General features: G+C 37.6%; 2 protein-coding genes and 3 non-coding genes across 6 annotated transcripts in view; 3 read left to right on the top strand and 2 right to left on the bottom strand.

Moving 5' to 3' along the window:
* LOC135700502 (uncharacterized) overlaps positions 1-22706 on the bottom strand; it is a 430325-nt gene that overhangs the window by 105286 nt on the left and 302333 nt on the right. The window lies entirely within an intron of this gene.
* The window catches only part of LOC135700489 (uncharacterized), a 325126-nt gene that overhangs the window by 2917 nt on the left and 299503 nt on the right, over positions 1-22706 (top strand). The window lies entirely within an intron of this gene.
* Positions 5165-5236, bottom strand: TRNAP-CGG (transfer RNA proline (anticodon CGG)). Its single transcript has one exon. It is a non-coding gene; the product is annotated as a tRNA-Pro (tRNA).
* Positions 5970-6043, top strand: TRNAI-AAU (transfer RNA isoleucine (anticodon AAU)). Its single transcript has one exon. It is a non-coding gene; the product is annotated as a tRNA-Ile (tRNA).
* On the top strand, positions 7099-7172 carry TRNAI-AAU (transfer RNA isoleucine (anticodon AAU)). The gene has a single exon. It is a non-coding gene; the product is annotated as a tRNA-Ile (tRNA).

Raw genomic sequence — 22706 nt, 5'->3', positions numbered from 1 at the left:
ATATAGTCAAATTGAAGCTGAAAGCATAAAGAATCGTTTGCATGCATTCAGCGAAGTGTTTTCGTAAGAAAATCCAGTGAAAATAGTATTTCAATTTGGGTTGCCGAAAATAGTCTGGCATGCCGAAGCCGTCATTTCCCCTATCTGATTTTGGTGGGATTGTTTTGATAAAAAAGTTCGCAAAATTTCATCTCTACCGAGGGGGCATCAAAACCACAAAATTACCTTGCAAGAGGACACTAAAATAGAAAGATTTTCTTCTGACAGTTTCATCTTAGTATTCTTCTTTGGTACAATGTCGATCCATAGGCCAATATTAGATCAATTTCCCCTAGCAGACGATTAACAGTCAGAGTACCAAGCCTGAAAACTGCGTGTTATGCTGTGTGAGATTGCTCATAGTATCGACACACAGTTTACAAGCACAGTACTCTGAGAGTTAAACAAGACGAAGTTACATCGGAAGGACTGCTTATACTTCAGAGACGAATAAATCAACCCGAATAATGCATAACGTCCTAAGTAACATTGATCGATTCTCTTCATCGACTTTTTCTTTCGTTAATGGCTTCAAACCAGTTAATAGTAATGATTGTCGTATTAGATTCTAGATAATAGCTTATTTCATCGATCTGTGTGTTACAACTAGCTAGAAATATATCTAAATGACCGTGGGGATGCAAAGAGAAAATTGACGAAGATAGTTAACTTCGATATACAGTATTCACACTGTCGTACTCTAACGGACTTATCAATTCTATACTTTCATCTATCATATGAATGTTCACCTTAAGTCTGATATTGAAATTCATTAAGTATCTACTTCAACTTTGTAATCGTCAACGTCACGCATGAAGTGATAAAAGTCTGATTATCGATTGTTCGGCTCGAAATTTGCGTATATGTATCGAAACGTCCTTTAGTTTCGAAGAATTGCTTAAGTCCAAAATCATGAATATTCTTCAAATTGTCACAGTCCTTTAAAATGATTGATTGTTCTATTCGGGAACCTACAATTTGTTTCAAGTCCAGCATTTTGATTGTATCTGTAAGTCATAGAATTTTAAATCTTTGCATTTCTCAGAATTAGAAAAAAATCACCTTAAATTATTGTACGCCATTTTTCGAGTCCCAGAACACTTTGAGACCCAGAATGTTGAAGATTTTTCTTAAAAAACATTCGAAATACTGGATTTTATAATTCAATCAGAGTTCGGGATTTACATTGCAAATTCTTCAGTCCCAGAACATTGATCTTGTTAACAAATTCTGGTATCTTGAATACAGTAAGGGTCAATTTTGGCAACACAAACACACAAGAAAATGATTAAATAAGCTTTGAGGTTTCCAAGTGCCGAGTATAAGCAAATTAACGACAATAGAGGAGTGTTGCCAAAATCGATCCCATACTGTATTTCTCTTTGCTCAAGATTCTTGGAAAAGTATAGTGCCCGCTAGGTACCCGCAGAACTTTAACTTGAACGACGATCGAATATTATGATGGGACTGATATGCGATTAGTTTGCTTGATGGGACAAATTGACTTGATGTTGTTTTCACATTTTTCATGATCAAAGTGTGTAGTTTCATCACATAATATGAAAGAAGATGCCAATTGATAGTGTATAGCGTTGTTATATCAAAATTGATGAAAAATCATATGGGTCTGATATGCAATTATAGGCAGTGTATCTCTATGTTTGCCAATTTTTAGTACATCTGTTCATTGGAGGCGAACCAGCCTAAGGCTGAAAGCCTCCTAAATAAAGCTAAATTAATTAATTACATCTGTTCGCAATAATTCCATTTTCATCCCCACAAGTCCACAAGTAACTATGCACAACTAACACCTCAACTAATTGTCAGTTCAAGATAAGCACCCACCAATCGATTATCCATTAATAACATACTGCCTGTTAATAGCTTGCAGCAGTAGCAACAGCAGTTACAAACTGCTACAAAGCTGCGACCGATCCGTTTAGTACCAATAGGTATTATGAGAAAAATAAAAGCACTCAATTGATCCCATTTTTGCGCTCAAGGTGGAATAGTTTCGCAGGCGGCAGAGGGACTGACTCTGGCCGATGCATGTAAGAAGCTTTTACTCAACTCCCTTCGCCGGGGTGATCGGTAGACAGTGCATACAATAATTACACAACAAGCTGACAGATTCCTAGCACGCGCAATTGAACCGTCATTTGCCACCAACGTGCCTTCGTCGTTAACTGTGAGTGTAGCGTCAGAAGCATATAAAAATCACTGGACAAGATGTTAGCTACAGTGGAGAGTGGAATAATGTTCAGACTATTGCAATCCATGCGCGGCGGCGGTGTCTTCGCACGCCAAAAGCCAAACATTCCAAAATTGGATGCACTTGGAAAATGTGTGCGTTGCGATTGGTAAAGATGTCAGACGAATCAAATAGAAGCATTTCTTTCAGTGTTGAGTTCTGCAGCACCACCGGACAGATGAGCGCGAGCGATTGAAAGTAAAATGGGAAAAAAATGACAACATGTTTGCACTTAATTGGACAACTTCTGGTGCTGTTTGAGTACCTATCTTTCTCTGCAACATATCGCCTTCACCACGGGTAAGACTTATGGTGGTACATTAGGTCAACTTTGCACGACAGACTGGTCCGAATTGAACTAGGTCGGTAATCGAAGGGTGCGCTATTGTTTTGTAAACAAGTTGGGCTTAAAAGTTGGTTCGGTACTAAAAATGAGCTGATTAATTACAATATGCATCTGAATTTCAAACTATGAAAAATAGTGCCTAAACAATTTCTGTGTTCATGGGTGCCAAAGAGGGCAGAAAGAAGAGCAAATTCAGTAACAAATAACAGTTTTTAAAACAATCGGGAAAATCTGATAAACCCCAAGATGGCAACAAATGTTCGAAATTTCAGAACTCAGATAATTTTGTCAAGGACAAGTTCTTCAAAGTTTTTCTTAGTCTCAGAATTTAATTCACGAAATTTTATCGATAGTCATTCCAAAATCTCAAATGTGGAAAAGATTCGAGATCTTCGTCTTTTTAATTTTTTGTTTAGAATTTCAATGATAAAAAATCTTCAAGATTCTGTGGTTTAAGCATATTTTATAGATTTTTTGGAGATGTTTGGAGAAAATCGAAAACAAAATACAAACATGTAGAATTTATATGTTTTGGGCACTAAGTCAAATACTTACGAGGATACAGAACCTTGTACAAATTCTTAGAACTTTCCCAATGATTTGGATGTTCTTTAGGAATCCCAGACATAATTTTAAGGAAGTTCTGAGGGGAGTTCCACAATAATCCAGGAAAAAACGTCTAGGGAAGTTTGAGGAGAACTTCTGATAGATTCTAAGGATAATCTCAAGACATTTGAAAGAAGCTGTTAAGAGAATTGAAAGGGCATCCCGAGATAATACCAACGTAACTGAGCAGAATTTGATGGGAGTTTTGAGAAGAGTTTTAAGAGATTCAGAGAAAAATCCACACGGAATTCCAAAGAGAATTCTAAAGAAATTCAGATGATGTTATCAAACGATGTAAAATATAAACAATGAATTAAACACGCCCACGTAAACTAACTACATTATCAGATAGGGCAAGCATCCTCTACCAGATGCTGCTGGTGCTTAAAGATATTGATTACATTTGGCTCATAGGCTCTTTGCACATGTTGCTCTAGATATAGCAAGTCTCCTCATCCATTAATGTGTGAGTTAGGTAAAAAAGTGTGCGTTTGACTAGAACTGTCGCATTAATGGCCCTTCGTTCATTTTCAACTTCTATTCAATTTTCCAACTGCCGTACTCTAGCGGAACTATCAGACCTTCTCTAGCTAATAAATTATCACACTACAGCTTCAAGTTAGCTAGCATTTCCAACCAGCTCTGAAAATCGTAAACTTCACGTACACCTTGAATGTTTGTTATGGAATTTATTCACGTTTGAGCTAACCTTCGACGATTTTGAATCTGGCAAAATACTTCAAAATGGCGTGTTTGCTAATAACAAATCATAACTCGAAAACATCACCTCCAATCAAAATTACGTCTGATACAAAGTAGGACATAATTATTGCTTTTCAGGAAAAATATACACGGTAGTAAATTTCATGTTATTTTTTATAAAAATCTAAAAAACACCCTCTTCATTGTATTGTGCTTAAAATCAAGTTTGCCCACTCAAATCTCAAACGATCAAGTTGGATCGGTTTTAGACCACTCGGGAGTCTAACCTCTCTAAATCTGTCTAGGTAGTTTATGAACAGCTCCTAATGTCCTAATCCTAATGAACAGCTCCTGATTTTGTTTTGGCAAATAGTCATACGGTTAATTTAAATGGATAGTGATGAATTTATTAATAATTTAATTTTTGAAAATTCATCATCACCCACTTAAAAAAACAAACTCTATGTATGACTACTAACACCAAAACACAATCAAACATTAGACTATGAAAAGGTTTTAAACAAGGCATGAATCACCAAATTGTTACATGAAGAAGACTCTAATCAGCGCCGAAACGTAGGGACGAATTGCAGTAATTTCGTTCTAATTATGGATCGTAAGACTGCAAAGCCGAAACTCTGCAAATAGCTTATATCTTTAATAACACCAACTAATTCATGCAACAACAAAAAAACTGCACTCCAATTAGAGTGCCTATCGTTGATTCGGATCAGTCTAATCCAACAATTCATGCATTCAGCATAATGTCGCTCGCGCAATTGGCCATTTTTCGACCACCTTCACCGCTATAGTTTACTCCAGCAGCTACTAGCTACTAACTAGACTACTAGGTAATAATAGACATACACTTCGGTTACTTCAAATAAGGAGTTTTCCATTCCTCTTCAGTTGTCCTACGCCTCCATTTTTACCCTGGCATAGATAGGCAGTCAGTCAGTCTTTGCTCGTTATTGGCGAATGGTAACCAAGTGGCTACTGATCTGGTTAAACCATGGTGGCGATCATCCAATTACGCTGCTGCATTTAGGTCATAAATTTGCACAAGCCAATCTCGCAGCCGCAAGCCGCCATGCAATCGCGACACACAAAGGAACAAAATCAATAAACAATAAATGCAATAATTTAAAATATTTGTTAAACTTAAAACATATACCCGCACATAATCTTGTTTAACGATGTAACAAAAAAATTATCAGCGCGGGCTCGTCCGGGAATTGAACCCGGGACCTCTCGCACCCGAAGCGAGAATCATACCCCTAGACCAACGAGCCACTTGTATAAGGCGGCGATAAAAACGCATTTTGAATTCCTATCCTCGCCCAAACAGCACTTTTATTACGTTGTTCTTGTTTTTCTTCCTTTGCTCTACGTGTTAGTTTTATACCATACGAGAATAGCTCACTGCCACTAAAGGCCACTATACACACAAGTCCAACAGCCGAAGCCGAAGTAGACAGATGATCGAAATGCGGTTAGCACATGCGCAGTTTCGAGCTGCTGCCTGCCTGCATACGTTCGGTTATAGGAAGCAAGTACACACGGGAAAAGGCTTACAAGTAAAACGAGTTCTACTCGGAAGAGGAAGAAGCCATGCTACGGAGGTGTGGCATTTGGGCTTTGATAAACATTCCGCTCTTTAGGTAGGTAACCGACCGATGTGCTTCGGGAAAAAAGAGGGAAGTGATTTAACCAGAGGATGTCGTTGATTTTTTCCCTCTGATTTAATCGGTGTAAATTCCGGCTTCGGTTGAAAGGCGTGTAAAGCTGAAAGATTAGTGTCAATTCAATTAGCTGCAGCAGGGTGGGTACCCGTGGATGTGACAGATTATTGCCACTAACTGACGAATGTTACAGAAGTGTCTGCACAAAAATAGAACAACAAGAAATAGGACACTGGAACTGATTCGTTTCCGAATATGATTCTATCTGAATGGTTATTTCATAATGCTTGGTTGGTTACGGTACGTGGCTTGTCAAATGCTTTTAGCAACTACTTTTGTATGTGGCCCCATAGCTCAGTTGGTTAGAGCGTCGTGCTAATAACGCGAAGGTCGTGAGTTCGATCCTCTCTGGAGCCAGACTTTTTTGGCATTACGGAGGATTTACCTTGTAATGATGATTGTGTGTATGTACGTTAGTAATAAATGTTTGCTATCAATTTTGGGCTTAATCCAAAATAAACCATAAGAACAAATGTTAAATACAGTCAACTATCCCTTACTCGATATTCAAGGGACCATAGGGAGGTAATTTAATTGTCTATTTAGCTATAATATTGATATGAAATGGGAAATTATATATAAAATTTTATTCGTACATTGACCACGACTAGTGGAGTATATTTTTCAGATTTTTTAAATCAAAAATAAACTTTTGATTTTATCATTAAATCTATTTACCGGATCACAACTAAGCTCAATTTTCTATAATATCGACTTAGGGAGGTGAAAATGCATGGAAAAATCGAGTAAAGGAGTAAATTGAAGGTACTTTCAATTTCATCGAGTTAAAGAAAGTATCGAGTTGATTGAAAATATATAAAGACCTGTTCCTAATGAGCATGTATATACAAGTAAAAAATTTACCTAGAATGTGTTATAAATCAACTTATTCCAATGGTATCAAATTTGCTACGAATACCTATGCAGCTAAACAGATAAGGTTGCAGTCACAGTGAATGCAAAAATCCGGGCTGACACAGATTTAAATGTATTTTTAATATTTATTATCATTCATCATCATGGCCATGGCTTCTCGCATTCACTGTGCTAGCGGCCTAAGAATAACTTGATCTCTTTCCTGAGTTACTAGAAACGTACTTTGGCGTATCAATCGTAAATAATAGTCCAGACGTTGAGATTCTGTGTACTCTTTACGCATTTTTGACTTCCAAGCTTCCAGTTATTTCTACTACCTATCAAAATAATCAAAAGGATCGCTCAAATCTTCCACAGAATGTCGGTAACTGGATCCTATTAAACATTTTCCCCTATTGTAATTATACATCTGTGTTATAAAGGAGGTGATTATTTTGCTGTTCACCTGATACATGCTAATAATGCGCAAGGGTGTATTCAGTTGTAAGTCAAGCAAATGCATCATGATTGCAATTTTTCCACTCGGCACTCGACAAGGCCCCATAGCTCAGTTGGTTAGAGCGTCGTGCTAATAACGCGAAGGTCGTGAGTTCGATCCTCTCTGGAGCCAGAATTCTTTTTTATACACAATCCTTTGCAAAAATGCATGCAGATTAAGGCCAACAAGCAAAGCACACATACTAAAGAGCAGATCCGCTTTTGTAAATAAAACTTGCGAATGCTGTTTTCTGGTGAACCCAAGCTTATTCCCAAAGCAACAACACCATCAGATAAGGTAAAATCTTTCCTATCCGATAGTGGTGTTGGCATGCGTAGGTGAGCTTCGGTTTAATAGTTTGCTATTATGGCCAAAATTTTACAAATAAACGTATGATAAATTGCACCAAAATATAAACCGTAACCCCATGTAGCCACGACGCTATTTACAACTACAAGCAGTTACGTCGCAAATCGACATAAATTATAAACAAATCGCAATGCGATCGTTTAGAAAACTTGTTCGCTGACAAGGCCCAAGTAACAGAGCAACAAGCAACCAACCCAACAGGGGATGAAAAGAGCACCACCAGCGGCTGCCGAGGTTGGCAGCGAAGATCTTGACAGTCTGATAAAGGCGGATCTCGCGTCTCGCTGGTGACTGGCGCTTTCGGCCTGACAGTGCATGATTTGGTTTATAGCGAGGTGTTATATCAAAACTCAGCTAACCGCTCAAGCGAGGTTCCTCGTCGTATCGTATCGTCAGGCAGGACGAGAGAGCGAGAGGGGGGGAAACAAATAGTAGGAAGGTATGAAATAAAAGCATACAGGCGATATCGAAAGTGAATGTCAATGTTGTTTGGGTTGGGTTGGATTAGTAATGCAGTGCTATTCGCACATGTTTGATTTGTTGCCTGGCCGGTCGCGGATTGTTTGAAAAAATACGGATGCATTTATTTCCTTTTCCTTTTTTCATCAGATTGCGGATAATATGTAGTACATATGGTAATTAACTAAGAAAAATAATATATATAAACGTGGGTGCCTAGTTGGGGATTTGTGCAACATTTGTTGATCTTTCGAATTTAGTAGCCTTTGTGAAAACCCCAACTTAACCTAACTCATTTCAAGCGTCACTTTACAACTCGACGAATCTGATTTTGTAAACAATCACTTCAATCGAGGATTTTTCTTAACTGCTAGCTCACCCACGTAAACTCACAGCACTAACAAATAGGAGGACCTTTCCCCAACCAGCTGGTATTGTAAGTTTGTGTGAATTAATTAATTTAGCTTTATTTAGGAGGCTTTCAGCCTTAGGCTGGTTCGCCTCCGAGAGTTTGTGTGAGTGAACTAGCAGTTGCTATCAATCGTCGATTGAAGTGATAGTAATTGAAATAAAATCATATTTTTGAAAATTGAACAAAATAGCTACATCCTTTGATGAACACAACAATAAATTGATGAATTTTTAGTAGCAAACTGCATAAGTCAACACGTCCTCTAAAAAATTTCTTCATTACATTTTTGTTATAAATTTACAGTCGAAATTATGAAAACTTTCAGTCGAAATTTTGAAAATTTTCAGTACTTTTTTTTTTTTGTAAAATCAATTATTGACTCGTAAATTCTTTCAATCACCGTTAATTTTAACTTCTTCTTCTTCTTCTTCTTCTTAATTTCATTATTAACTGACAAAATCCGAAGGCTGCAAACAGCGTGTTGATGCATGTTGAAACGGCTGGTTCTCGGCAATGCAATGATCAATTGTTATGATTCAGACACCATTCAAAAGGTATGGCTATCTACTTTGGAACCCGATTGAAACTTTGGTTGGCCACCTGGATCGAAAAAAAAAACCCGAAAAAGTCCCAAGCAAAATGCGTGTCGATTTTGGATACCAAATTGTAAGATTAGGCCACTCGTTGAAGGGTATGACTATCGTCATTCGAACGAAACAAACAGGGAACTAATTGGACATGTGGTTGACCAGTCAGAATGGGAAAACCCTTGAGAGGTGAATCCTGATGAATGTTGGCGTCTTAGTGGAATACCTGTATAAAGAGAGAGAGAGAGAAGGAATAGTAATTTCCATTTAATTCCATTACCTTATTTGCTTATCCTTGACAGATACGCGTATTTCGTCTACAATGTGCAGACTTCTTCAGTGTCTTGTACTAATACTCGACTCAAACAAGACACTGAAAAAGTCTGCACATTGTAGACGAAATACACGTATCTGTCGTCAAGGATAAGCAAATAAGGTAGTGGAATTAAATGGAAATTACTAATCCTTCTCTCTCTCTCTCTCTCTCTCTCTCTCTCTCTCTCTCTCTCTCTCTCTCTCTCTCTCTCTCTCTATCTCTCTATCTCTCTACCTCTCTATCTCTCTATCTCTCTATCTCTCTATCTCTCTATCTCTCTATCTCTCTATCTCTCTATCTCTCTATCTCTCTATCTCTCTATCTCTCTATCTCTCTATCTCTCTATCTCTCTATCTCTCTATCTCTCTATCTCTCTATCTCTCTATCTCTCTATCTCTCTCTCTCTTTATTCTTGAGAGGTGGCTCTCAATTTCTGAAACTAGAGCTAGAGATCCACGATTTTTTCTTAACTGCAAGCAATCATGAGCATAGAAGAAATATGCCATCTCCATAGCAATTCTACTACCGGGTGGCTACAAAGCGGTCCTGTGGATATCCGAAAACACCGGATAAATAGTCAATTTCTGGAAGTAGACCTGGAGACCCGCTTTTTTCACTACACTGCATACATACAATCTTGTGCCTAGAGAAAATATGCCAATATGCTTCCGAGCTACCAGAAAACGCCCTTGCGGATATTCAAAATCACCTGGAAATTTACGTGGTCATAAAGCTCCGCGTTTTTTGTTTTATCACAAGCAATCTTGAGCATGCATCACCAAACCAATTCTGCTGTCGGTTGGCTAAAAAACAGTCATCCGGATATTCAGGCTTACCGGAAAAGCGGCCATATTCGGGAAGTGTTCCTAGGGCTCTGCATTTAAGAAAATGTAGTATAGAATTCAGAGCGAAGTGGAAACTTGTCAGCACCCGATTGCAATATATTCTAGAACTTGTTTTGGATACTAGCACTTCTCCTCAGAATGTTCTGCGGATATCCAGATTTTCCTAGAAAACGAAAAATTGTTGAAAATAGTACTAGACAGCCACAGGGTTTGTTTTATCTAAATTTCATATTACACACACCAAAAAATTATGAATTTTACTGGCGATGTAAACATCCATCCATGCAAACATTCATACATGTAAACTTCCTTTTCACGTAAACTAGCAGCTTGGAAGAAATGTTGCAAACAAAAGTGGACAGTTGCATACAGTATATGAAATATGGCATGACATGTCTCATAAATTTACACGTTCTTTAATCTAAACTTTTATGATATATGACGCTCCATTTATGTGCATCATAGTAACGGAAATTTACACTCCTTTTTTTAGCTGCGCAGTAATAGAGGGATCTCGATGTGATATTGAACCACGAACTCACTTTTCGACCGAATTGCAAACATGTGTTAGCAAAAGCTAACGTGCAGCTCGGGTTCAGTTTTAAGATTGCTAATGGATTACGCGATCTTCTTTGCCTGAAATCCCTCTACTGTGCCGTAGTATTCTCTATATTTGAATGTGCAGTGGTAGTATGGTGTCAATACAGGAGAAACTTGATTGACCGCTTCGAGGCTCAACAAAACAAGTTTGTGCACTTAGCTCTCCGGAACTTGCCTTGGAGCGATGCATAGAATATTCCTCCATATGAGCATCGAAGTATCCCATGTAACAATTTTGGTTTTATGAGGGCTCTTTTTTTTTTCCTTTGGTTTGTTTTTTCCGTCGATCTTGTTTTCCGTGCTGAGCACCAATGCTACCGACGTGCCACCAGGAAGGCAGCTCTCCCCCACACTTGGACCCTACACCATCGACCCATCAACTCATGAACCGGGGACCAACGGCTTTACTTCCCATCCGAAGGAAGGCGTGATCAGAGATGTTATGCCTCAGAACATCCCGGCGGCGCCGACTGGGATTGAACCCAGGCCTGCTGGGGTGAGAGGTAATCACGCCTACCACTACACCACCGGCGCCGTTTTATGAGGGTTCTGTAGATCATGATTTAGATTACTAGAATGCTATACAACATCCACAAACCTTACTTAAGCTTGCAATGTTACTTGGTATGCTACAGGAAATTAATACCCTAGAAAAAAGGAGAGACCATGCAAGCCGTATTCGTATTCGGCTTATTTGTTGACCAACGAAACAGATGCCCGAGATATTCACGCTATTTTGGGATTTCTCCGCCCTTTTGAATCAAGAATGCTAACTCAAAAAGGCTTTTCCTCATCCTATATTCCGTTTAGACTTAACGTCAGATGGAATTATAATGAATAACGGCAACAAATGCACCCAATTATGTTTTTACGCGATTTTTTTATCGCCTCTATTTTTGGATCGTGTGATCTCATTGCAACCAACCATTTAATGCAATATGTTCCACAAAATCACAAAAAATTCAAGAAAAATATGGTGGTATCAAAACTGCTGTATTCCTGCATGAGAGAATATTTGAGAACATGAAAATAGCGTAAAAACATAATTGAGTGTAACCAAATTATGCTCCATAATTTTGAAAATTTTACGAAGTCCGAAATCCTTGGAATTTTCAAATGTCGCAGTAGATGGAATCCCCCAACAAAAACTAAAAAAAATTTCATGTAAATTATTGGAAGGACGCAAACCTGAATTTATAGAAAATATCCAACCACTTGGGCTTGGATAAAATTTCAGGATTCAGACACTATGAAGCAGTGTTGGAAAAATATCAAAAAATCAAATCTCTTCAATGCCCAAGATCACGCTTGATTTTCGTAGACAAAAATCAACAAACAAACATCTGTGGTTGATTTTGCAAGCTTTGATATCGCAGCTCAGAATATCAAGCTAACAAAACTCACCAACTACAAATCTCACCAAACTGTGGTGATATTGAGTTTAATGATTTTTGCTTTACATCCGAATGGAACCGAGACTTCCATAACGGCTGGCAGCAGTCCCTTCGTGTCGACCATCGGTGAAGATTAAAAAGAGATAGCAAACTATACTTTCTCTTTCTAAGAAAACGATGTGTAACGGAATCATGTTTGTGTCGAGTCAACTCTCAACTTGATTTTTGCGCATTGTGAATAGTATCACAATATCAAAGGAGCTTGTAAAATCAATATCAAACATGATATTTTGTTCCAATATCACGCGTGATATTGAGAGCGTATGAGAGCGGAAAAATATTATTTGATTGATGATTTTGAGAATGCCAAACAAATTAAGTGTATAGTTGTAGAGAATTCCGATGGAATATAACTAGAAATCTCAGGTAGTTTTGAGAAGTATCTAATGAAAGATGTAATAGGGAAGAGGTCTGAAGAGACTACTATGGGAATTATGATTATTATTCCAGGGATCTCTAAAGCAAATAGACAGAAATTTCAGAGAGCATTCTAAGGGAATTCGGTAATTCTTTTCTTCGAAGTGAATAAACCCCTACGACAAATTTATCTGCATGACTGACTACACTCCTAAAACTACGTCTAATGATCAGAAAATTTCCTAAATGTTGACCAATCAATTAAAGAGAAATTTTGAGGAGAACTGCAAAGACATATGGATAATAATTTCACGGAAATCTAACTCTTAAAATAACGCAAAAAATATTTGCATAATTTCATGCTAGTTTGAAGATAGTTTCAAGAGAATTTCTAAGATAATGTATGCAAATTATGAGGGAATTTGAAGGAGTTTCCGGGAGGGATTGTCAAGAAATGTTGAGCATTTTTCCAAAGAACTACTCATTAGTGCTCCAAGAGAATGTGAGAATTCCAAGATAAATTTAAGAGATTCTCGTAAGGGAATTTTAAGAAGAATTCTGAGGTTAAGTTTAAGGTTATTTTGAGAGAATTAGCTTCATAACTCTAAATGACAAACCAAAAGATTTCCGAGGAATATTCCAAGCGAATGCTAAAGAAAATTATGGAGACAAATTAAATAAATTCTCGCAAGAATTATTAAGACTGCGAAGATAAACTAAGAGTGAATTTCAAAAGCTTTCTGGAACAAATTTCTTAAGTGTTTTGCACCTAATTTCGAGACTGTTATGGAAAAAAGTTCTAAGGAATACCAGACAGTATTATAAGATTGAGGGAAATCCTGAAATTAAATGTAATTCTGAAGACTTTTTTGAATGATCCGATCCTAAGCAAATTCTTAACAAATTTTCAAAGATATCGAGAGATGAATTCCTAAGAAACAATTTAGTAAATTCAAATATTAAATATTTCTAGATTCCGTGCACAGAAATTCAAGATCCAGGATTAACAAAAAATCTACAAAAATTCTGGGACTTCGATTGAGAACAAATTCCAAGATCATGGTCTTGGAAAACTGTTTGATATTATGAAGCTAGAAGTTTAAAAAAAGTTTTTTTTTTCTTTACTATAGAGATTTTTAACCATATGACTAGTTCATCTCTTTTTTAAAAAAAGTGTTCACAGTACAAAAGTAAGGAATGTGAGAAAAATCCACTATAGGTGTAAAAGAAATTTTCTAAAATTAGTAGTCATGAAAAGTTTTTAAGGTTCTAAAATTATCAAAAATATTCAAAATGCCTGACTCTGGGACATTGCTATTAGTTTTAGAGCTCAGGTTTAATTTATGATATCCTGTACTATGGAAAAGTAAAAAATTCCCTGCTTGAAGACATATTCAGTCAAATTCTCGGTTATTTTCGAATCCCGATTAATTCCCGGTTCTCTCAATTTTCTCGGTTCAGTGGCCACCCTGAAGATACAATGCTAGGCCAGCAAATTTTCAAAATCTGACTCCACTATTAACAGGAAGCTTACCGCCCAAAAATGTATGGCGTTTTTTTATTTTTCTAAAAAAAATTTAAAAAGATATCCAAAATTTAATAAAATCAGTTTAATCCTTAGATTCTTGAGATAAGTCATATTAAAACATTTTTTATACCACAGCATGAAAATAAATTGGACTCTAAAGAAAACCGAAAGGTCGATTTTTGCAGTTTGTTAAGTCCAATTCTTTACCATGATGACATAGAAAAAATGTTGTTACACGTAAATATTCTTTGGAATCGGTGAAAAAAAAATCGATGTTTTTAGATTTTCGATATATTTTTCCAATAAAAAAAAAACTTAATTGGTTTTTCAGTCGTTGTAATTACCCGTTAAGAAAAGCATTTTTCGTGAGATCCAGTCTGGAATGTTTTGGACCTTAGTCCTGCAAGAAGCGTCATCGGAATTTTGTATCTCGATTTATAGATTTTGAAAATCTTCTTATTATCAGGACAGTTTTCTTATATTGCAATTGCTCAGCTCTTCTTAATTATACTTGCTTAAGCGCGTATGAAGTGTTGGTATGATATGTAAACTGCCATGTGCGGCATAACAGTCACGATTAGCATTTTTGGTGACATTGAGAATCGATTGTCAAGTATCAACACATTACAATGTAGGAGAAACAGTCCTATTGTTGCGATTTGTTAAAAGCGTTAAGAGCCTATTGTTGTGTATTGAGACCTCCATAAAGAACAATAGACTTCAAATGCTTCTAACGTACCGCAACAATAGGACTGTTTCCCTCACACGAATAGTTTCGTACTTTTTCAGAAAATGACGCGAAAAAAATTAAAACTAGGTCCATATCCATATCCATAAGAGCTCAGAGAGAAAAACTTCACCGAATTTTTCTCAGCTTGCTGTTTTAAAGAATGGGACAACTCAATACCAACAATTGAAAAGGCCTCAACTCCATTTTATAAACAAATCTTGTAAGGAAACTACAAGGAAAAACAACAGAATGAACAGATAGAGGAAATTCTCCTCTACCCGATTGTGGTTTAGAATGTTTGCGAATGTAGGTTTCGGTTCACGAGAAAATGGCCTTTCAAGGTTTGTTTACAAAATGGAGTTGAGGCCATTTCAATTGTTGGTCTTGAACTGTGCTGAAAAGGGCAGTAATGTTGTCATGTAGCAAGCTTGTCACAAACAGGCTGTAGAATCTTCCATATGACATTTTTAAGCCGCATAAAGTTACAGCACCTAACTTTACGTTACAAAAGTGTTACACGAGTTGAGAAACTAGCTATCGGAAACAAATTAGTTGAAGACATTACTACTGGCTCTAATTGACAATTGTGAAGTTGTTTGTAGAACATTCTTCAAAATCAATATATACATTTTAAGAGGATTTTAATTCGCGAGGTTTCCTGAGGATGTATATTGAACTATACAATTCTGCATGAGATTTACTTGTAATAGCTTAACTAGGGTTACGGTATGTAATGTGGGTCTAGTCCTTTCATTCGGCCTATCACGCAAATAAATAATTAATTAAGGAATATTACACAAAAAATAAGGAAAATATTGATCACTGATGGTTGATAAATGTGTACCACACACAAATCAATTTATATCACAACATTTCAATACATTTTCAGCTCTCGTAAGTAATAAAACTGGTTGAGAATATCACAATGTTCGGAGTTTTTAGCCGCCATGACTTATAAGGTTAAGATGGGAAGGTTGACTGACGATCATCAAATGGCCTGATTATGGCATTTATTGATTGGAATTACCTGATAATACACACTAGACGTAAAACTTACAGTTGCTGTTTGAATATTTTATGTTTATTTTAATTGTTTAACAACGTTTTCACAAGTAAAACATGGACCCAACTTTAGGGACACATTTCTTTTCTATGTTCCTAACTATGGCCCATGAAATTCATTTGACAGCATATAGCAATAAGAGTAACGTCAACAATGTTGTTTTGCATTTGGATGATAAGGAACGAACAGGAAGGGAGATTTTTTCTGCCAAACCTGTATAATGAACATCACAATGTTCTGATTTAGATATTCTGCGGTCAAAAGACGATAAGCGAAATTTTTAATTTTTAATTTTTAAATTGAGTGATTTAATGTAGTTTTCGTAAAATTTTCTCTAAGAAATGTTTTGAGGAATGAAGAGCATTAAGTTAACAGTGATAGTGATAAAAAAAAATACATCAGAAAACGTTACCAAGAGCGTTTTTTTGAGGATCAAACAAGATAGGACGAAGTTGCATCCATAAATAGACCCAATTTGGGGACAATAGACCCATATTACATACATTTCCCTCGTGAGTTATTGTCTTAAAAAAAGTAAGTTTTTCAACTTTTCGTGGTTTCTGATAGCAAACGACATGATAAGCATATCTAAGCATACCATTTAGCAGTAGAATATCGTTTGCAGGTAAATTCATTGATGAGTTATGATTAAAAACGTAATCGATGGCTGCATATTAGACCGAGGTTAGGGACGTATACCCTATTTCATTTTTTTCTTGAGTTACTTGAGTAATGTTCTCGAATGTCTGTTGTTATCAACTTCTAATGATATCATCGATAGTAGAGCACAGTGTTCGAGATTCAGCTATGGGGTCACCACGCACGAATTATTAACCACAGGCATCTGTATAGGGGCCCTGCAGATTTTAATATTATTTCGCAAACAAAATTTTAATTTGAAATTGAAAAATAGGATTTTTATACCAGATATGAAATGTTGTCATGGTTGTGGACCCTTAAAAAATGGAATCCAGCCAACTTCTAGAATATTCAATATATTGTTGAGTAAAGGATCATGCATATGCATCAAATCCATGATATGGAACTTAATTCCAAATTGAGGATCCTTAAGAAATGTCTTATTCCACTCCACACACTTGGTTCGGTTTTCCATTCTCGGCAAACATTTTTTTCCTTGATCTCAGCAAGAGAGTTTGTGCTTTCAGTGATTCAGAAAAAAAATATTCCCAACACTTTTTGCTCAGATCTCAGTAAAATTTGTTTGCCGAGAGCTAGGTTGTTAAAATTTGACGGAAAAAAGAAAAAAAAATACTGGGGTCTTGAATCCAAACGTAAGCACTTAGGGGAGGGGGTGTTGTAAGTTTTCCTACGATTTTTACCTGGGGAAGAAGAGGGTTCCAGAAATGTGGCCTATCAGAAAGTATTTGTTTTTTTTTATTAGAGAGCCCTTACCTCGATATTATGATAATCTCTTCGCTATCGACTCATGGGGGGTTTCACTGTAGCATTTTACAATGCATCTAGCCTGATCATAGTATTCACATTGCATGGTTCGTTATTGAAAATCAATGATATGGCAATCGCCTTGCTCAATAATTCAAACATTATGACATATCATATAATCTCTGACATTTTGCACATATCAATGGTTTCTACTCCGTGATTGATCAGAATATGTCAAATGGCACAACGGATCAACTGAATAGGGCTGGGAGGGATCGCCCATTCGCCATGTACATGTTTCAGTGGCTCCATATTTTAAAGATCGAATAGGAAGCCAAGTGGCCGCACAAATTTCAACTGAAAAGGTTACAATTTACTATCCCAGATTATGACCAACCACGATGGCCATGGTACATGTATTTCCAACGTACTCAAACCCCCAATGCAGCATCCTACCACATAGCATCCCGGACTCCTTCCTACGGCATCACTTGAAACGTGTTTTTCGGCTTTTCTCTCCACAGCTGCGGACCAGAAAGTTGAAATTTTACTTTCAGTTTCCATCAGCAATATCAGCATAGACCCGTACGAACATGATCATCTATCCTCGTGGTAATCACACACCATGGACACCGTTTCCCGCAAGGGTTCCCTCAAACCATGCTGTTGCAGCTTGTACCCGTCATTCAAATTGCGTTCAAGAAAAGCATTTCCATTACACAACAAGTGCAAGTACCAACACCATCGCCACCGACGCCGCCGACGACGCTGTAATACCAAAGAACCAGGTTGAAGACCCAGATTTTGAAGAGCTAACCATACACGCAAACACGGGCCCTTATTAAACCGACCGACCGACATTGGGTCAGAAGAGATAGACGACGCTCGCGCACATAACTTCCCTCGTAAGGGAATAAATTGCAGAAAGAGAGCATTCCGAACCAAAATAAAGCAAAACGAGCAAAAAAACTGCATTTAACAATGGCCCAGACAGACACATCATCAGCAAAACAACTCGCACATCATAACAACACATATGTAGGTACGTACGCTGCGCCGGCCCGGTTAATTCATGTTATTTTGAGATTATTAAACCGCGTCTAACAACAATAAAAAAAAAAGACCTATAATGGATACCACTTTCCGACTGTGGGGAGCTCTCAGCCTCTGCGTGCATATAGGTAGCTCGCCCGTGGCTGCGTTCATACTCTCGATCTAGGTCTCATTTAGCCATAAAAGGGTGCCCACATCTCCACCTTCACGTATGTAGGTACCTACACTCGCCAGGCCGTCAAGTTGAGCTCCTATTTGAAGAACCCTCTTTGAAACTTGACCTACCTCAACAGCCCATAAGACGATGACGATGGTGATCATGTGCGGGATACTCCAAATGGGCTCTGCGTTTGTCTACGATGCAATATTGTTGTTGAAACCAAGTTTGAGAGCGTCGGTGGAAGCTGTGAGATGCACATTTTTCGATTCTCACTGAGCTCGGGAGAAGCGTGGGAGATAGAGGTGAGAGAATGGAAGATCGTGCGCGCGATGAGAGAATGAGGAAAATATGTAAACAACGCGGAACCTGTTAATATAACTGAAGGTGCAGTGTGCAGACAACAGAGAGGCTAGTGGGAGAGTGTAAACAGAAAACAAACTTGAATTTGGTGAGGCTCTTGCTGCTCGCTGCATCGTGGAGATTGAGTGATCGTGCGAGCTCGGAGGAACTCACGGAAAATTAGAGAGGAATAAAGTGTAGGCGAAAGGAGAGGGCAAAATCGCTGTAAATCGATGAGGTTGAAGTCGATGTAAGAGGGTAGCTATATACTAATCATAGAATAGCAGTGGATTTCATCGGATGTTTGTAGTACCTATAACTTCTAAAACGAACCAACTCAGAATATAAGTATAAAAGTTACAATTTTTAAACTTTTCCACTTACTTCTAAGAAGAAAACATTGAACGGATTGTGTGTTGTATAGGGTAGCCAGTACCGGTTCCTTTTGCGAGTTGTGGTATTTAGGTACTGAGAGATTTAGTACTGGTAGTACCGGTAAATTACCGGTACCCAAGGGATTTAAAAAAAATAAATGGAAAACATTAAAATATTAAATTATATAAAGGAGTCCGCCTTGGTGTATTCTCACGTTTAAGGTCACTTCTTTAACACTCCCAGCACGATGCCTCCGGTAAAATGTGTAACGGCAAACTTGCAATGTTTGAAAAATTATAGCTTAGACATTTAATGACGAATTTTAAATCTATTGGCGTCATTTGATACTAAATACTTGAAAGATGTATTCGGTATCAATTAATTCAAATCTATTGATAACTTGCTGTGCAATGATTTTTCAAACATTTCCAATTTGCCGTTACACATTTTAATTGAGGCATCGTGTTCGGAGTGTTAAATTTGTTTCTCATAAAAATCACGAATAACAGAGAAATAATTTATTAATTAAATCTCCTGAATGTCATATTGTCCAATTTCAAAACATGCGAAGCAAATTCAACGGGCGTCTGACATATGAGAATGAATACTAGTCATGAAATTTCCAGACACAGGAAAGTAAAAACAACACCACAAATCCATGTGGCGGATTATAAGGAGCGCTCACAATCGTAATTAAGGGAAATACCAACACAAAACTAGAGTACGGGTAAAATGTGTCTGTAATCAGTGGAATCATTAAAACCTAAAAATACTATTTTTTGGGTATTGGATTTTCAGTTTAACGGTGGGTCAAAACCCTACTATATTTTATGTCCGACGTATCAGTCTTTGCACTTGACCTTCTTCATGGGATACCATCATCCCTTCAGCGCAAAAACTTTACGAGCTACTAGAAATAGCCTTGATGAAGATCTAAACCGCCTGATCGAAATCCAAACATAATTCATCATTCAAGATCTTTAAAAGTCTAGTCTTTTCAGAAGTTTTCCATACATCTCGGAAGCTATGGATACTGTCCTAAAGATCTCTTAACTCCAACAAATTCCTCAAGACTTCCCTGAATTTCTCAGAACATTTAAAAAGTTCCTTCCAAGTTCTCTCAAACGTCTATCCAGAAGTTCCTAAATTTTCCTTAAGTTTTAAAAACATAAGGTCATGGAAGTTTTCGATCCTCCAAGACAATGTTCCCTAAATTATCACGAAATTATCAAGAAATTATCAGAAATTCCCAAACGTTCCAACAATTTTCCTGATATTGATAAAATTTCCCTCACAACCACGCAATATTTGATATTTTTGAAACAATTCTGACATTTTTTGAATTTTCTATAATTTCTCTGAAATTCTTGAAAATTGCACCAATTAAAAAAAGAAACTGCTTTGAAGATCTCTGATCAACCTTCAAATGCTCTGAACATTCCAAAAAATAATGAAAGCGCCTAAAAATCTAAAAACTTCTCTAAGCTTCTCAGGACTTCTCTGAAGATCTGAGAAATTTGCTGAAGTTTCTGGAAATTCCCCGAGTTTCTAGTTATGTTCATTGAACTGAACTATGACCTTCTTTGATGTTCTTGAAGCTTCCTGGAAGTTTGTGCAGTTCTCATTAAGTTCAACACTTGAAGATTTTCCTTGAAAATTCATAAATTTCTCTCTACTTAAGTTTCTTCCCTACAATTCCCCTGAATTTAATGGAACAGCTCTTTAAATTTTCTATTGGCACCAAAACTTTCCCGTAGTTATGGACGTTTTTGAAGTTCTCTGAGCTATCCTGAAGTTATCAGAAGTTCCTGGAAATTCTCGGAACTATCGTGAAATTTTCAAAACTATGAGTTCCTGCAATTTTTATAATGTTTAGGAGAAGTTCAAATACCCGAAAAACAACGCGTTTGATTAAAAAAAAAATGGAAAAAGGCCAAAGGCCTTGAACTTATCAAAAAATTTCTAAAGTTTTAGGAATTTCCCAAATGTTCCCAAAAAATTCAGATGTTCATGGAACTGCCCTTAATTTCTCAAAACTTTCCCGAAGCTCTCTAACCTTTTTTATAACATGAATATGAGTATGATCATGATTGATCACCCACGGTTGCTACTCTGTTATTGCCAGATCAACTGTAATTGCACAGAGAACCAATAGACGATGCTTGGGACTAACAATCATCATCAATGTGTAAACACTGGTGATCTCAAACTAGGCACTACCAGCGCCGGCCGCACCTGAGCACAGATCAATAAAGGAATGGGTAGGAATGTGTTGACGTGACACTGGCTTTGATGGAAGCCGAGAATACCTCTGCACTTCCACGAGGAATCACTGGGATATTGGATAAGAGGGTTGGGATTGCAGCAGGTTTCGTTTTGGTAAACGATAAGCTGAATTGATGTCCTAACGATCATATAACGCGAAGGAGCTTGTGATTGAACCCACGATCTTCTGCTCAGTAAACAAAAACGTTTTCCACTAGGCAAACGAGCTCCTTTTATTATGACACACCTATAATCGATTTGATGTTCTTCTCCTTTTTCTTCTTCTTCTTCGCATTTCAAGCTTATTGCATATCGCATATTAGCTTATTGCGTGTTCTCAACTTAGTGTTCTAGATGCACTTCCACAGTTATTAATTGAGATCTTTCGATACCTGTACCATTTCTGCATTAGTATAATTGTGTGGCAAGTACAATCATACTCTATTATGCCCAGGGAAGTTGAGAAATTTTCCAACCCGAAAAATTCCTAGACCGGACCGGGAATCGAACCCATCCACCTCCAGCATGGTCTTGCTTTGTAGCTGCACCTTTACCGATTGAGCTAAGGGAGACCCTGATGTATTCACATTAACAAATAAAGCGATTAACAATCTTTAATGTGGAGGGGCTTGAGATTAAACTTATGGTGTTCTACTCAGCAAGCAAAAATGGTCGTTCTAAGGCCATCAAGCCCCTCGTATCACATCATACAAGCTAGGATCGCATTTTCTCCTTAATATTTCAACAGATCGCCCCGATTATGCGTCAAACTACCGCATCAAAACCACCAAACCACATAATCAAACACGACGTGACTACCGTCAGTCTGATCGTGTTAAGGACACACATAACAACACTTCAAAAACTAATCGGTTAAGTGCCAATCGTGCATGTCCGATCGCGACATTTACTATCTCAACGAAGCATGTTTTAACATGAACAAAATCATAATGAATAATTATTCGTAGGCACCTAACCGTAAAAACCGAGGAACATGCCTCACGCGATCGAGGTCATCCCTCTGGCAAAGGGAAACGATGAAAATAAATCACGATTACTCCCCCGAAGGGACGCATCCGCTCCCGTAAACAACGCATGTGATCCCAATCCAGCGCAACCAGCATCCCGCCCACGCATGCCAACATCACCATCAGATAGGGACGCCAGCACACACGGGCGAGCCACCAGCCACACCAATCACGACCATCAGACGCGCTACCCAAAAAAAAACAAGACACGTCCCCTCGAAAATGCAATCGAGAAATGTATAAGAACAATCTTCAACTGGAACCTACTCATCAAATAATTACACCCGGGAGCGCATTCCCGATGCTTCCACGCATATTTTTC

The sequence above is a fragment of the Ochlerotatus camptorhynchus genome, unplaced genomic scaffold (assembly GCF_037179485.1).
Source record: "Ochlerotatus camptorhynchus isolate MF236.1 unplaced genomic scaffold, CSIRO-AGI_Acam_v1.1 ptg000137l, whole genome shotgun sequence".
NCBI classification, from domain to species: domain Eukaryota; kingdom Metazoa; phylum Arthropoda; class Insecta; order Diptera; family Culicidae; genus Ochlerotatus; species Ochlerotatus camptorhynchus.
This window is presented reverse-complemented; position numbering and strand designations above follow the sequence as displayed.